The following is a 17,556-nucleotide window of genomic DNA, read 5'->3' on the forward strand; positions in this document are numbered from 1 at the left end:
GGAACGATGTTCAGGCCTAAACGGAGGGGAAATTCCACAGCGGGCTGCTGCATTGAAGTGAACTGTAATTGGATGCAGCCTCGGCCTCCTGCCCGCTCCCAGCCTCTGGAACAAGCGTGGTTCTCATTTGGAGCAGCGGTGAAATATGGGCACAGTGCGTTTTAATGGCGCCTGTAGTCCATTTCCCATTTTAAAGTCAAAAGAAAGGAAAGGAAAGTCAGAGAGAAAGAAAGCAGAGCTCGGGGCGTGGCCTGCCCGTGAACCTCAGACTGCCATTGGCCGCCGAACAGGAAGCGTTTCCAGACAAAGTCTGTCTCTACTCCCATCAACCCAAATATGGCCCCCTCCTCCTCGAGTATGTTTCCCCAGCAATGCCAGAGCGGAATACACACACTCAAGTTGCATCTTCACGAATTTGTTCGCTATCCTCATCCTAATTGCAACCCAAACACATCAGTGATCAATAACCTGCCGCCGCACAAAATAACGGAATTCACATCATTTGAGAGTAGGTGCGCGTGAGGATGCGCAGGAGTAGCAGCAGAAGCAGCACGAGCTATATTTCGTTTCGACAGAGCCTCCTCTAAGGCGTTAGTACCGTGCGCACTTAAACATGTCCCGGTTATGGATGTGCGTAACGCACGTGCTTATTGTTCTGAGCTTTTTTTAAAAAACGTCCTCCTCCATCCTCATCATCCAGGCACCGAAGCAAAAGCTCAGGTCCATACTGCTGCCTGCAACCGGACATGTACCCGGTCTCAGCAGCCCGTATCATTATCACCACGGTCATCTTGGGTGCATCTCCCAGGGTGAGTCCGATGCGTTAGCTCACTGTCACAGCTGCCATGAGCTGTTGAAAGTCCCGGAAGGCGGATTTGAACTCCATCAAAACAGGATCACAGATGATCGCTCGGGAAGTTCCGTCTCACTCCCATCGGAGCGTCCCGCCCCACTGGACACCTCGGGCCAGCTGCAGACACCTCGTGCGCCCTCGTGGACAAGAGCGACCCGGTATCGTCAGACTCAGAGGATGATGGCAGCTGATTTGTCACCGAAGAAGAGGAGGTAGGAGGATGAAGGGTGCTGTCGATGCTCCGTGACAGGCGTCAAGAGGAAATAACAGGATAGAGTCACGGTTCCGGTCCAAAAACAGTCGCAGGGACAGCTGCAGCGTCGGAAGAGGAGGAGGACGGCCTGTTCGGGGGGAGTACCGGGACCACGATCACAAGGTATGAGAGAGAGAGTGAGGAGGAGGAGAAGGAGGAGGATGTGCAAAGAAGGAAGATTGGGTGGATGATAAGAGAGGGGAGAGAAAAATCGGAGAAAGAAAATTAGGATGAAGGAAGACATAGAGAAAAGGGGGATGAGTGTTAAAAGTGAGATGGGCGGGATGGATAGAGGAAGAAAGAAGAGAAGAGAAGAAAGGGGTGGAGACTCAGAAACAGCTGGTGGAGGTGGACACTAGCCAAGCATAAACAGAAGATGAAGAAGAAGAAGAAGAAGAAGAAGAAGAAGAAGAAGAAGAAGAAGAAGAAGGGTGGGGTGGGGGTGTTGTTTGGTCTGGAGGGTGAGGTGACTCCCCTGTCCTTTCCTGTCTGCCTCACACTGTCCCCCGGACTTGTCTTTATTTGGTTTTATGGCGGGCTTTTAAAGACAAAGAGAGACATTTTTTCACCTCTTTCTGGAATGAATTTATTGCCGAGCTGAATTGCTCTCTTCCCGAGTCCAGCAGCCGGACAGGAAGGGCCGAGCGAGACAAACTTTAGTGTCCCCTCCGGACAAAACGCACTGCTGTTTGTCCCCGACCCTCTCTTCTCTCCTGCTTTTGGCATGCAGAGAAAAGTTAAGGAACATATTTAGTACATAGGATAATGTGCGGTTTTTATAGGCGTTAAATAAAGAGAGGAATACATTCTGAAATAAAATTTAAATCAAACGCATATAATATCAGGTTTATGAGCAAAAAAAAAAAAAGGTACACAGATTTAGTAAAAATAAAGAAATTAAATGCAGGTAACCACAACTGAGCTAATTGCCTTGATTTCTTAAAAAAGAAAAAGTGAGAATCATGAAAATAAAATCCCCAAAATTAGAAAAAAAAATTAAAAAGTGGGCTACAAGAAAATATTCCAAAGACTTATCAAAAAAGAAAAAAAGTAAAAGGAAATGGCCTAAAAAATGCCTAAAAATAATAACAATTCAGTGAAAAAATGATATATATAAATCTACTAATATCCTCAAAAAACGTCTTGCCAAGTTGTTCATTGCCCTTTTAACCATGTTTTTAAAAGAAATTGAATTTGTTCTCAGGGTTCAAAGGTTTGTTTACATATTAATTCTGGACTGAATTAACACACATACACACGCGCGCGCGCACGCACGGACACACAACATTAAGGTTTAAAATGCATTATAACTCTAAAACCGCCTCTCCAGTTTAACAGTGAACAGCCAAATGTCAGTTATTTCATGCTCACTGTGTTGCAGGCTACAGGGCCGCAGTGTATTTATTTTTCGCCATGCAGTCCAGTCCAATTTTATTTTGAAAATGAAATATGTGTTTCCAACAAAAGAGACGAGCAATTGTCAAATTCTGTAACGTATTGGAGGAGTTATCAATCAAGTGTATTTATGTTTTTCAATTTTCTGTTTTTCAATTTTTCGTCTTCTTAAAACCCACATGAGGACGAACACTTGAAGCATTGTAGCAATAGGTGTGTTTTGGTTGTTAAAGAAATGTTTTAAACGGTCAGAAGTTTGTGTTAATATTGGAGCGTCTTTTAGTCCGAAACAGCGTATCAAAATAGTTTTGTGTCTTTTGATTCAATCACAAAGTAGCTCTTTGCTTTAAAGCACTGTGACCATGTGCAACATTGGACTAAAGAAATCATATAGGGTTTGGTTTTGTCTGTAAAAAGTTTGTCTGATAAATGAGGCTTAACGCATGGTGTTGAAGTCATTGTGGAGGAGAACACACTATTTTCTCTGCTGCGCATTGTATAGTTATTTATGCACGCGCTAATATAAGCTCAGGTCTGCGGGATCTGACACAAAGCACAGATGGTGAAATCGTATCTATGCTGCTCCGTGGGACGGGAGGGATGTGCTCGTAAATTATGATTATTAAAGCAGCTTTCTGGCTAAAATGAGCAGAGTCTTTCACAATACAAAGACGGGCAAGTGGAGGTTTCTCCTCTCAGCTGTGAGCCTCTTCTGCTCCGCAGGAGCGCTTTTTGTGGAAGATTAAGAGGCCGAATGATTTCCTGGCGAAATATGGCGACGTGATTCAAACAGAGTGACACGTCTCACATTCTGCACAAGAGAGGAAATACTGAGTAGACAAACAGATAACATAATGCATTAATGCTAAAATATCTTACAGCACGAAATGTGTGAAAATATTTTTCAGGACGACGTCACCATTGACATTTTTAATATTTCTTCCTTACAGTTGACATTTACTATGCCGAAGTTATGTGACTTGACTTCTACAATTGTTATCTAATTTCTGTCATGTCCGCTTCAACTTCAAGCTGTCTGAAATGAGACACTTAATTCATGATTTTTTTAATTGTTTTTGTTGGTTGGGTATCATATTGCTATTTATATCGAAATGTATAAATATTACACAACAGTGAAGTGAAATTCTATTATGCTGCAATCACACATGCCCAATAACAACAACAACAACAACAACAACAACAACAACAACAACAACAACAATATTACTTTTATTGTATACAAATGTATTTCTAACGTTGCTTTTCAATAACGTTAATTAGGTCTGTAATAGGCTAATTGTTAGCACATGAGTTAGTAATTAAAACTATAACGTGCTAATTCACAGTTATAATTAAGCAGAATCATTGTCCCATGGTATGATAGCGGTTCTCGAAATAAAAACCCAAACACGAAAAATCAGAAATTGCTTATCATTATTATCACGCTGACGCGTTTCAGAAGCCCTCGTGGCTCCAGGTTTCTATTTTGAAGAGTTACATTTTCTTGTGCGCATTTACGCTTTTGCCACGTCCAACATATACAGTTAAAAATGCAGTGAACGTCATTCTCCGATCTGCACATGCGGACAGTGTGCCTCGGTAGAAGAAATAGTACCGTTGGTGGCAAAATATGTTTTCAAAACGACATTTCCGAAATAAAAATACGATGAACACCATGGCTTAATATGTATGATGAAAATGCTCATATTATCTATAACGTCGCTGCAGTGTTAGAGTGTGAAAAATGTGTTTTAGCTCCTCACAATCAACACATAGGAATATCTTTTCTCAATTTTCAATTTCAATTTCGGAGAGACTTTATTGGCATTCAGATTCAAACTTTATTGTCCTCAATGGAGGAAATTTGTTTTAACCGTCTGTGCAAAAAAACCCCACAAAGAACAGGCGACACACGGGATGTGCACAGACAATAACTTCACGATAAACACACTGTCAGAGCAAGTGTGAAGTAATAATAAAAATAAAAAACATGCACGTACCAGTTACGAACCAATCACTATTGGCATGCGTGAATAGAGCCTTGTAACATTGCAAGATTGTAATGAAATCTATTTTAAAAAAATTGTATCAAAAAAAAGGCAGGAAAAATTGTGATTTATGTGATAACTCTCTCTCTCTGCCCCATACACACACACACACACACACACACACACACACACACACACACATTATTATTATTATTATTATTATTATTATTATTTTAGCAGTATTTGGCGTTATTATGTGTTTCCGTTCATACTCTCTGTGTGCAAAAAAGGAAAGAAAAGAAAAAAGAAAATGTTTTACAGGAAGTCCTGAAAAGTTGATTGCTGCATTATGTTTGGTCAGCGATATACAAATAGTATTGACTCTTGCATTGTTATTTAGGTACTTCTTAAAAAAACAAAAAACTCTGTAGTTGCAAAAAAAGATAATCAATATGAAAATGTGACCGCTGTGTCTGCCCTCCATCCATCAGAGGCGCTCGGTCCTGGCGGCGCACTACCCGACCTTTAGAGCCTCTTTGTCGGCCAGAGCCGACAGTAAGAAAGCGCTGTCCCTCCACCACGCCACAGACCCTGGAGCTGGACTCTCTCCTCAGCATGCTGGCTCCTCAACACGACAGCGCCGCCCTGAGATCAGCAGGAGCGCACACCTGAAGATCCGGCTCCAGAACCCCCAGAACTGGAGGATGTCAGATGGGACTGTGTGAAGCTGCAGAGAGCAGGCTGTGAGTTGCTGCCTTTTGTAGCTGCAGTGTTAAAATCCTTTCATGCGCACACACCCACTCGCATAATTTACGCAGTTATAGCGCTGACCGGTTGGAGCGAGATCAGTTGATCAGTGAAAAAATATATATCACGTCATTTACCACCTAAAGTGATCATATCCGGCTTGTGTTGTGCTGTTTGAGGAAAAAGTAGGGTGAGGACAGTTTAATGGGACAGCATGGTGACGAGATCCTGACTTAGACTTTCACATGGAAAGGTGCTCAGTCTGATTCATGTATGGAGCTTTGAGGATTTTTTTTCTTTTTATTATGACGACTTAAAAAAAGTGAGATGTCCAATTAGAAATCCAAATTTGGATTGCACTGAGGTATGACGTCTCGGGTTTAGTAAGTCCCCGCCAACGAACTGCACACATGCAGGCTCACAGAGGAGAGTGCAGGCTGGATTAGGACATTGTTTTAATATCCATGTGTCAATCGCATCTTTTTTTTTTTTTCAAATATAGGCTGAAACGCTTTACACCCAGGGTAATTCAATTCGATTTTATTGTTATTTCCCATCCAGGAAACTCGGAATTAGTCTGCATGTCTTCATCTAATGGTGAGTGTGTTTCCCTGTTTTCTGTGTATAATGACAGGAGGCCGCGGGCAGTTTACAGCATGGTGGCTGTTGATTTGTAGTGATCATTTTATTTATTATTTGCCCGTTCAAGTGTGCCCGATGTAAAGAAACCAGAGCTGTAACCAGGATTTTAGAAGTACTGAGGTCACAATGCACATGTTTTATATTTTCCACATTTCCTTTGTTAACTGATTTTTCTTTAAATACCACTTTTTTTCTTCTTACATAGGCTGTACATTTCCAAAATGAAGGTCTTGTGTTTCTTGGCCTCCTAATGTGGAAATTAGCAAAACATAAAAATAAAAAAAGAAAAGTACAAAAACAAAAATTAAAAAGAGAATAAGAAAATGACCTAAAAATAAACTTCTAAAATAACATATACATATATTTATGTAACATATTTTTAAATATATCATTATAATTAATATATATGTAATTTTTAAAACAACTTTCTAATATTTTTCCCTTTCTTTTTCAGGACATTTTTTTTGTCAGTTTTACTTATTTCTTGCTATTTTTGGGTCATTTCTTGCCAAGATGGAGATTGCCTTTCTTCCATATTTTCGAAATAAATCAAACCGGTTTTAAAGGTTAAAATGCTTGTGAAAGGCAACACTAGAAAAGTGGTGTAGATCCAGGTTTCCAAGGGTCAGCTAAAAGTAATCACAAATGAGTGTAAAAATCAGCTTATGAAAAACCCACCATGTGTAAGTTTCAACCTGTACATTCTAGCTGGTTTGCTAAAACTCACAAATTCACAAAAAAATACACAGAGAATGTAATCTCATTGTCTGCAGCCGTGCAAGAAGCATCTTTGTAGTTTTAAGTTGAAGATGCAAAATGGCCATATTTGAACTGCATTTTATGAGAAAGATGCATGTTACTCTAGCTGCTTTCCTGTCTGCATGACTGAAGCAACCTGTTTTAACAATGACACCTTTTATTTTTAACTTTTTCACTAAAGTTCTTGCTGCAGAAAGAGCTTTTATTTACAAAGTTTCATAAATAATGACAATTTAATCATCTGTGACACTAATTTCTTTAAAAAAAAATAAAATATAGCCATTTTACTGTTATATTTTAGAAGCACTGAAGAAGCCAAGCATTTCTTTTATTCTAGACACACTGGAATTCCATAATTATGACTTATTATAATTATGCATTTCATGCTTGTCATCTCCTCTCTTTCCTGAGTCCAAACCAGCAGCTGTAATTTCACTCAAAATAGTCTGCATGTCAGAGACGGTTCAGCTGTACACAAGCAGACAAAACTGTGAAATCAGGGTAATATTTCATCGGATAACTACAACTGTTTGTCTTTTTTAAATGTCATTTTTTATATAACTGTAAATAATATATAGGAATTATGAGTTGCACATAGTGCTGACATAAAGGCTTATGTTGACCTTCCCTGCTAAAGACAGACACAAATAGAAATGACATTGCGGAGCATTAGTTGCTGTTGCGGTAATACCAGTGGTCACTTAATAGTAGTACACTGTAAAAAGAAAGTATTGGTTTTAATTTAAAACATTTAGTGTCAGGGCTGCTGTAAAATTATAAGTGGACTGAATTTGAGAAGACAAGTTGAATCATGACAAACGTTTTAAAATTAAAACCAATGCATTCATTTTAAAGTGTATTAGCACAAGTAGTTGTAGTTAAGTTAGCAGCACAAGCTAAAATACAGAATCCATTCATGTCATATCTATGCCAGTGGGAATCAAAACTCTGCCAATTTTTGTTTATGTGGTTATAGTTGATTTCCAAAGTTTACTCCAGTTTATGGGAAACATGTTAGTGGTTCTATTGAAGTTGTATTTCCTGTGAGAGATTTTAACTTCTATTTCTGAAGTTTGATGAGTTCCACTTCCTGCTCAGTTTAAAACGCAAGAGATGCAGATGGTGGAGGACACTTCCTTTTGACAGAGGCAGATATAAAAGACATCGTCTTACATGTTTTTTTAATTACTATGCAATGTTTGTTTACCCAAATATTTGTTTAAGAACAATTCTTTAAAAATATATCCCAGCTATTTTAGTAACACACTGTAAAATTTTACAAGTTGATTTTACTTTAAAAAGTCTCGGAAACAGATTGGCTTTAAAATGTAAATAGATATAACAATTATTCTTAATTTATTTTTAACATATATCTAATTGTTAAGTTTAAACTAACGTGGTTTACTAAAATCTCAAATACTTGTAAAAGAACAAAGTATTTCCACTTGTCATTTTAAAGGTGCCACAAGTAAACATAATCTAATTGTTAAGTTAAATTAAAATTTAGTTATATTTACCTACATTTTTGAAGTTTTTGCATCCTAAAAATGACATGGTAAAATGAATCTGTCTAAGTTTAAATAGCTTAACTGCTATATATCTGTATTCTGCTGGTTGAAACAAAGTTAATCATATTTGTATTTTCTTAAACATGTTAATAAAACAGAACTTGCTGATCTCCTAATGTCCTCATTTATAAAATCCCCTTTGCGATGGTCAGACTTACTTGGTTTACTTAAGTTACTCAAACTTAGAAAGACCCATTTAATTTAACTTGTCATTTTTAAGTTGCAACAACTTCACAAAGTAAATAAAGCTTAATTTTGACTCAACAATTAGAAATTAAAAAAAACAAACAAACTATAAATTAACATGAATAGTTATATTGACATTCCTTTTTCAAGGCAATCAGGTTACAAGATTATTTCAAGTAACATCAACTTGTCAGATTTTACAGTGCGAGGTCTGAATTGGAGTCCTGTCCAAAGCCTCACATACCTTTATGTAGTCCAAATCCACCATGACTGTAGTATTATCAGTATCAGATGCACTGATAGAGCTGCAGTAAATGACCCCTGCTGTCTCTGTATTTCAGTTGGTTTTCTGTTTCCTGCGGCAGATGTCCGAGGCAGCGGCTGAAGAGTGGCGTCAGCTCTAAGATATCATCTTACAGTGCAGTAGTATTTGGGGGTACTACATGTGCACAAGATAGGCTATAAAATCATGTTTCGGTGTGAAATCTCAACATGTTAGGAGAGGACAGTGAGTCCCTCAACCTGACCATCACCCTGTTTCATCACAGGCTAAACGCAGCGCTCTGACTCATTGTGTTGCATGAGAAGCGACCCACAGGGTTTCAATGTGGAGCTTTGATCAGGAACACATGGCTGAACTTCCTCTGCTGCTGCAATACTCAGCTGCTGGCCGTTTGTAAGCAGAGCAGGAGGAAAAGAAAAGACAGTGGAGGAAAGGAAAGCTGACTGTAATAGTTCAAATACAAAGAGCAGAGCAGGACAGGCACCAGAAAAGTAGGAAATAAACAAGGAGAGGAAATGGACGGACGAGACGAGCGATAGAGGGAAGAGTAATAAAAGACCGAGGGAAGATGGCCTCAGTTTCCTGGCTGCAGGTCTTAAGGCGCCATGTTGAGATGGCAACATTTCTGCAGCGCCACACTGTCTCCCACCTCATCTCTGTCCTGTCTGCCTCCCTGTCCGTCTACAGGCCTCTTTCCTTTTCCCATCTGTCTCTCTCTCTCCCACCTTTACTTTTTACCACGGGGGTAATTGACCAACTCATTTATTGGCGGTTGGAGGAAGTGGAGGAGGCAGTTGTGCCAGCAGTGTATATTACTGCATATGTGGCTTTACGGCTGCCTTATTACCCCTTATTGCCTATTGGTGGTCAACAAAAGACACTCCAAAGGATGGTCTGGCCTCCTAGAAAGTCTGCCTTCTTTGTCGTCCTTCCTGTCTGCCTCATTCTCTTTTGATGCTCAGCTTTGTCTCTCAGAACAGACATGACTTTCTTTCTTTTTTTTCACAGGGATCTACGAATCCTCCCCCTGGCATGATTCCCAAAATGTAATACTTCTATTCACCAGCTGACTCCAGGCCAATTCTGTTAACTCATTGTGTATCATCATCTTACTGCTTCAAGTAATGGCGCAACAGCTCAAGAGGTTTTCTAAACTTTTCCTCACACCAGGGTCACGCAGTTGGATATTCATTAAGCCAAGCAGGAACCTGGTGCTGAAGGGATTTTACTTGTTAGATATGATTTATGGCAGCAGTCTGACCTCCTGCTGCTGGATTCAGTCACACGCACTCTAATCATTTGATTATAACCAGAGGAAAGCAATGCTGCAAGTCTGACTTATTGGACTTGCGTGACGATTCAACTGTAATTAAAGGAACATGGATTTGCATTTGTCGATGTTTCAGACGACTCTTGGATTATAGTCTAGTTTCTTCGTGTGTTTTGATTCTTTGTCACAAAAGAGATGCAAAGCAAGATGTGAAAAACAGACCAGCGTGGCAAGTTGTGGGAAACTTTAGGGTTTAACAGTGAAATTGATAAGAATGTGACACTACAATAATGTGCTCTGTGAAGTCATAAATGCCAGAAACAATAAAAAGCAACAAAATTCCGTCATTTTTCTGCCATGTTCTTGTGTTATATAGCCTGCAGACTGCACATCCTTTCGAATATTAAAGGCAAACTCTGGTTTAGTACAACCCTAATTCCAAAAACGGGACACTTTGTAAAATGTAAATAAAAACAGAATGCAATGATTAGCAAATTCTTTTTGATCTATATTCAAATGAATACAGGTCAAAGACAGATTATTTAATGTTCTAAATGATAAATGTTAATGTTTTTGAAAATATACACTCATTCTGAATTTGGTGCCTGCAACACGTTCCAAAAAAGTTAGGTAAGGGGCATGTTCCATTTGTGTTACTGCACATCACAGCATTTGAGAACTGAGGAGACTAATTGTTGAAGTTTTGAAAGTGAAAGTCTTTCCCATTCTTGCTTGATATATAGCCTCAGTTGCTCATTGGTCTGAGGTATCCGTTGTCAAATTTTGCATTTCATGATGCCCCACAGATTTTCTATAGGAGACAGGTGTTGACTGCAGGTAGGCCAGTCTAGTGCCTGCACTCTTTTACTACAAAGCCATGTAGTAGTTACGTGCAGAATGTGGCTTGAAAATGTCTTGCAGGAATATGCAGGGACGTCCCTGAGAAAGACTTCATTTGGATGGCAGCATATGTTGCTCCAAAACCTGTATGTGTCTTTCAGCATTAATGGTGCCTTTGCAGATGTTTCCAGATATTTCCAAATTACCCATGATGCCATGGGAACTAACACCCCCCCACACACACACTTGCGCTGGTAACAATCTGGATGGTCCTTTTCCCATGATTTCCAAAAACTATTCGTCACACCACAGCATAGTTTTCCACTTCGTGTTCCATCTCAGATGAGCTTAAGCCCAGAGAAGCTGGTGGCATTGCTGAATTTTTTTGATGTATATCTCTCACTTTGTATTGTTGTTAATAGAAGATAGGACAAAAATGATTTGAAAATAATTGCACTCTTTTTGTATTCATGTTTTACACAGCCTCACAACGTTTTCGAAATGGGGGTTGTACAACTTGTATATTATTTCACATTGGTCCATCATCCAATTCATCACCAAAATTGCATCAGACAGTCAGACAGGCTGTAAATAAATGGACAGTTTAGCCAGATAATCTATGCCACTTTACTTGTATGTAAACTATAGCCATAACATCAACACATTGGTTTCATATAATTCAACAATAATCCTATCACCAAATTGGTGTTACATTTTCAGACTGCTTTTATGATCCTAAGAAACCCTTTGGATTTTAATTACCTTAAAGCCTTGCATCTTTGTGTTGGACCATCAAGTTTAACATAATCTCTTTTTTTAAGTAATTTTTACGACTGTTGATGGAGAGTTTTTGAGACTAGAAGCATTAGAAAACCCAATAGCAGAATAAATGTTGGCAATGTATGTTTCTGCAAACCACAGGGCTGCTACAATTGTATGTTTCATAAAGCGAACATGTTGAAACTTTAAATTTCTTTCCATTTCAATTTTCAATTCTGTGTTGTGACAACACTCCGGTTAACGTGTGGTTAGGTTTATGTACAAAAACCACTTGGATAGGGTTAGGAAAACATGTTTTGGCCTAAAATACACGGTTTCATTGCTGCAAACATGGCAAGACATGTTCTGACCTTTTGTTAAAAGACACTGGCTTCTAAACCGTTGTTTCAAAAAATGCACATTTTCGCTGGTCTCGAACAGTGGTTTGTTGCTTGTGCTGCTTGCCAGCACTGTTGTGTCATGCTGCCCCCATTACCAAAGAGACTCAGCTCATATTTAAACTTATATGTCATTGGTATGAAAAGCAGAAATGTAACATATCTGTGGTTTGCAGAAATATACAATGCTAATATTTTGTTTTGGCAGCTGGGCCGACATTAATCATTTGTTCAAACACTGACAACTTTTGCCTGCAATGTAATCTTTTGTGATCATGTGAATTCTAAAAGAAATGGCAGAAGTAGCATGACATTGTTATGCCACTGCAAAATCTCAAGGGCTGTGCACAAAGCATGTGACTTTAAACATAGGCGATCACTGTTGGAGTCCTGTTTCATCCCAACTGGAAACATTAGTTACTTTCACTATGACTACAACTTTTCCCTAACCTTAAAAGAATTGTTTAAAATTTTGGGAAATGTGCCATATGGCTTTCTTGGTGACAATTAGATTTAAAAAAGAAAAAAAAAATTTTTTTCAATACCTCCCAAAACACATGTGCTCGCCATCCAATTGTCAAAAAAATGCAATTCTTACAGAAAGCTCCAGATGTCAAAAGTTTTTGATACCATATCACAGTGTTGATTTTTCCACAGTATTCCTCAAGGTGTTGGTGTCTTAATGTGGAATTCTAGAGAGATTTTAAACAATCTGGAGTGGTAAAACCTGCTTAAATTTAGCACCAAATCTGTGTAACACATAGTATCAACACAAAAATGACTACAATAAGTTATGAGACATAATTGAGCGTGAGAATGGCCCAAATTATAATGTTCTAAGCCCCCATACACTCTAAACTTTTAAAGTTTGAACAGGTGCCTAACCTTAACACAATGTTAATTATGAATTTATGAGAAACTGGACACACAGTGCTTAGCTATAGCTGTTGATGTAATCTCCCTATATGGAATCAGTTAATAAAAAAAGAGAAAGATAATATATGAAGGGAGGTATGAAGGTAAGGGGACATAGTCAGATTGAAGAAAATTCTCACAGCAGTGCTGAGGGACAGAAACTCTAACCTTAGTGAGGAGCTGTGGTTGGCTCCCTGTTGTACATACTGATCAAAAAAAGGTCTGGATACCCAGTGGAAATGAATGGACTGAATTTCCAAATAAGATGTGTGAAAGTAAATGTTTTGTCATTGTTTGTGTGATCACTCTGCTTCAGTGCTTCATTTTCCCAGGTTCCAAATATTCTAGTGTTGTGATAATTTTATTTCTAGTGTTATATTGTTATTTTGTGGGGTTGGAGATATGAGCACATCATCATTGAAGTTGTACATGAACATTGATAAGTGTGCACCTGCTTTCATCAGCAAATCAGAAAAGGTATTTCCTATTGTTTTTTGATGGGATATTGTCCTGAGTTTTTTTTTTTGTTTTTTTTTGTAAAATGCCAGAAGCAGCTGGAGGGGTTCCCCCTGCTGCCACCATGAGTGGAGTCACTGGATCCATACAGGAGCTGTGTGATATAGGTAGTTTCAAGTTGTTGGGCTGAATGCTTGCAATCACAGGAACCTGAAACTGCCTTAATCACACCAGTCTCAACTGAACACACCCGTATGCTAAGAGACAGCAGAGGAGGAAACCAAACAGAATCAACACTTAGAGGGACACTTTTCCGAATTTCAACCAGCTTTGTAGCAAAACATTGTGAATAGTATGTGTAGATAAACTGTGGTAAACTTCCCTCCATCTAACCAGTGCCTCCACCCCCCAGTGAAACTCCACCGGATGATGTGAATTGATGCAAAACACATCATTCGGCAGAGTTTTGCCGGCTCCTGGCTGCTCAAACTTAAGGCTGCACTTCTGCAATTTCTTATTGCCTGCCCGCGCCTCTACCACGGACACAAACAATGTAGTGGACCAATAACACTCCCTCCCTTACTCTGTTAGTTGCTTTTGATGTAAGTGTGCAACGCCAAAAGGCACCTTCCACGTGTGCATGGAACAAAGTTGCAAGGAGTCATCTGAGAATGCAGTCCAGTCGCGATATTATTAGACATTGACGGCTGGACAGCACCTGACACGTCTGCCCGATACGCGCAGGCGGCGTTACTTGAGAACGCAACTGGATGGAACTTGCCAAATACGACGTGGCAGGATGGCATCAGATTAAAATGCTGCCACTAACAATGTAATATTAGGAGTGTGAATGCATCTATAGGGCTGGCGAAGGGGCAGAGATTATTTTGTGGGGTTGGAGATGTAAGCAAATGGACTTTGTTTGCATACAGGAGTCTAATGTTTGCCTCACATCTGAATGTGTTGTTTTGGTCGGTGGACGGCCAGACGGCACTTGCCGCGTCTGTCCAATACGCAGAGGGATACCTACAGTGTGACGTAAACACGGAGGTCTACTGCAAAGCGGCAATATGTGATGACTGCCTATTTCTCTCCTAAAATGTTACTACTGGTACTGCTTCCTGCACAGTGAAAACAAAGGCAAAAAAAGGAGATCAAGCAGTAGAACTAAGCAGTGCTGATGAAATATATACCAAGATTCTTGGCATATTTATCACCTCAAATGTTTTCAGAAACATGTTTTAGTTTACTATTTAAGTGAAATATGAGTTTGTTTCTTCCTGGCTGGGTGCCATTGTTTCACACATAAAAAAATTGCATTGTATCACCCACCAGCAGGAGCATTTATTGACCTAGTGCAGCACAGTGCATTCTGGTAGTTGTAGGTTTTCTACCTCTTGAGCAAAAGCATCCTTTTTCTCTCGTCATGTAACACCAATTATTTATGTCTTTCTACTGCAATAACAGCCCAGTTTTATTTAAAGGCCATCTTTCCAGTTTGAAATACCTCTTTAATCCTTCACAAATTCTATCGTCTCTATGATGTACTGTTAAGATGTTAAAATGTTTTTTTAAATGCTGCTAGATGGACAGTACTCTGAAGCCTCTTAGATTGGTTGCTTTTGCAAGAAGCCACATGTGAATGCAAAACACACGCTCTTTGAATGTGAAATTGAAATGGTGGTTTTCCCATGTGTTGTCCGCATCAGAAGCCTCAATAAACACTGTTTTTATTTGCAGCAAGGTGCTTCTGAATGTTTGTGCTTTCTTTCTGGTGTCTGTGGAAGCTCTTTTTTCAATGCCTGCCTTTGACAGTTATCTCGTGCAACATTTTTATTAGTGAGTTGTCTCTTTGTGTTTTGTGATGCAGAATAATTGTGTTAATCATGAAGTACAGATGACAATGTTGAGTGGTAGAAGGTGTTCTTGCTGATTTAATCTCTGCACAGGTTAAAGTTAGCCAGTGAACTCTCCTGAAGCCATCAAACTTTCTAATCTCACAGCATTAACAAGCTGTCAGTCTAGCACAGTCTTGAGCCTAAATATGTGACAACACATGGGGCTGGATGGGGCTAGTGAGTTTGGCAAAGCATGTGAAAAAAACAAATTCAGGCAGCAGATTAAGGCAGGTTGTCAAAAACAAGGCTACATTTCTAGAATCTTCAAAGAAACACTGATCAAGAAAAGGCTGGGGTGTTACTGGCGGAGACTGAAGGGGAAGGCCAGGCTTAAATCAGGTAGCTGGTGATCAGAGTAATTGATCAGCAGGTGTGTGAGGGGCCGCAGGTGTGTGTGAAGCTGCTGGTGTGTGAGGAACTGCAGGTGCGTGTGTGTGAGGCGTTCAGCTGGAGAGTAGAATGTAGTCCAGCCACACTCAGCTTAAGACACACACAGACACGGGAAACAAACTGGGGACAAACATTCAAAAAGAAGAGTATCAGAGTTAAGACTGTATAGGAGTTAAGAAGATCTCAGTCTTTTCCTCCATCCACAACTACCAGTCATGTTTTGTAGAATGTCATGTGACTGTTATACCTTTTCTTCTTCTTTGACTTTAGTGGCGATTGCCATCTATAAAGTAGCATTACCGCCACCTGGTGTTGCACATCATATGATTTATAAAAGTGAACAAAAAGTGTTTCAAGAGCAGTTTTGCAAAATATGGCTTTTTTGAATTGCCTGAAATACCTCCTCATGCGAGCGTAAAAACTTTTTGAAATTGACGTGTTCCCATTAGGTGTATTTTGTATTCGCAATTTCAATTTGTGCAATTTGAGGGTAAATGGAAACCCGCCTATGGTGAGAGTGAGATGGGGATCACAGTTTCTGTTTGTGTATAGTTTTAAAAATCTGAATACAGTGTGTAAAATGAATATTTCACTGCTGGGAAGATGGGCTTTCCATTAAACTGAACTGTCTAAGTATGAAAGAAAACAGAGGAAAAGGGCTGTGGGATTCACAAATACTAAAGAGGTAGAAAACCTACAACTACCAGAATGCACTGTGCTGCACTAGACCAATAACTGCTTTCACTGGTTGGTGATGTAATGTGAGCTGCTCGTTTAAAAGAACATCTTATCACAGTTAAACAGTGCACTAAAATATGTTTCTAAAAACATTTAAGGCAAAAAAGGAATGCAGTAATAGAATCTTTTATCAGCACTTCATAGTTTTACTGTGTGATCTATTTTTTTCTGCCTCTGCTTTTCACAATACAGGAAACATGGCGTCCCCTTTTTCACAAACTCTCGTATTACAGCTAAACAGTACGCTGAAATATTCATTCTGTCATCTTGAAATGAGCCCTCCATCAGCATCTCCAGTCATCTTGTTCCTCCATGCATCTGGCTAGCTCGCAAGTGCTTTCTGTTCTGCTAAAGTTAAAATCTGCTGGATGTCACAGCTGATTTTCACTGGCAAATGAGCCAGAAAATTTCCATGTTGGCAAGATGGAAAGAAGTTTACCACAGTTCATTTAGAAATACTACCCACATTATGATACCAATCTGGTGATAATCCCCATAATTAGTTAGCTTTAGAGGAGTTGGTAGGTTGTTGGGGTTTTTTTTGTTTTTGTTTTACTTTGAATAAACAAAGGTTAGGTTCTGTTACAGTACAAGATCTGAGCACTACACCCACCACTGGTCTGAACAGGGTTCAGCAGTTGAAACCCCTGTGAATCATTTAGCCTGTGTAAACGCTAAATTAAATGTTGTGTACTTGGTTTCTTATTTGGTTTCATTGATAAAATATTAGTCTCTAAACTAAAATTCTAGTCGTGTGTGCGTGTGTGTGTGTGTGTGTGTGTGTGTGTGTGTGTGTAGAGTGTGTGTCAAAGGGGCAAGGAGTCGGATGGAGCTGGCCTTCATTCCATGCCCCCTCTGTAGTGATGATGAACACTGGCCGTGTTCATTTTCAAACATAATATGTTTTATGAAGTTCAGAGTGCCAACACAAAGCTGTAAATCTGTTCCCTCTCTTTCTCTCCTGTGTCAGTGGCGGAGGGTTCCTGTATAATTTGCAGTGCGTTTAATAGCACATTAACATTTAGCAGCCACAGTTCACTGTCTGCCTGCGTCCTGGCGCCCGTACAGCAGCCTGTACACACTCCCCATTCTCTAAACATTACCTCAAACACAGGAGATTCTTATTGATGTCCAGATTGTAAATGAAGCAGTTCACTGTAAAAACTCATGGGGCATTTTATTGAAATCTACCTATGTTTAATAATAAGTACTGGATGC

General features: G+C 39.4%; 1 pseudogene across 1 annotated transcript; it reads left to right on the top strand.

Annotated features, from left to right (window-relative positions):
* Positions 1–746: 746 nt before the first annotated feature.
* Positions 747–10,286, top strand: LOC121956414 (uncharacterized; annotated as a pseudogene). The gene is made up of 5 exons (XR_006106701.2): positions 747–809; positions 1,078–1,269; positions 4,981–5,232; positions 5,798–5,833; positions 9,683–10,286. The product of XR_006106701.2 is annotated as an uncharacterized LOC121956414 (transcript).
* Positions 10,287–17,556: the final 7,270 nt, after the last annotated feature.

This window comes from Plectropomus leopardus, chromosome 18, assembly GCF_026936395.1.
Source record: "Plectropomus leopardus strain MGB_pleo_1.0 chromosome 18, ASM2693639v1, whole genome shotgun sequence".
Classification (NCBI taxonomy): Eukaryota; Metazoa; Chordata; class Actinopteri; order Perciformes; family Serranidae; genus Plectropomus; species Plectropomus leopardus.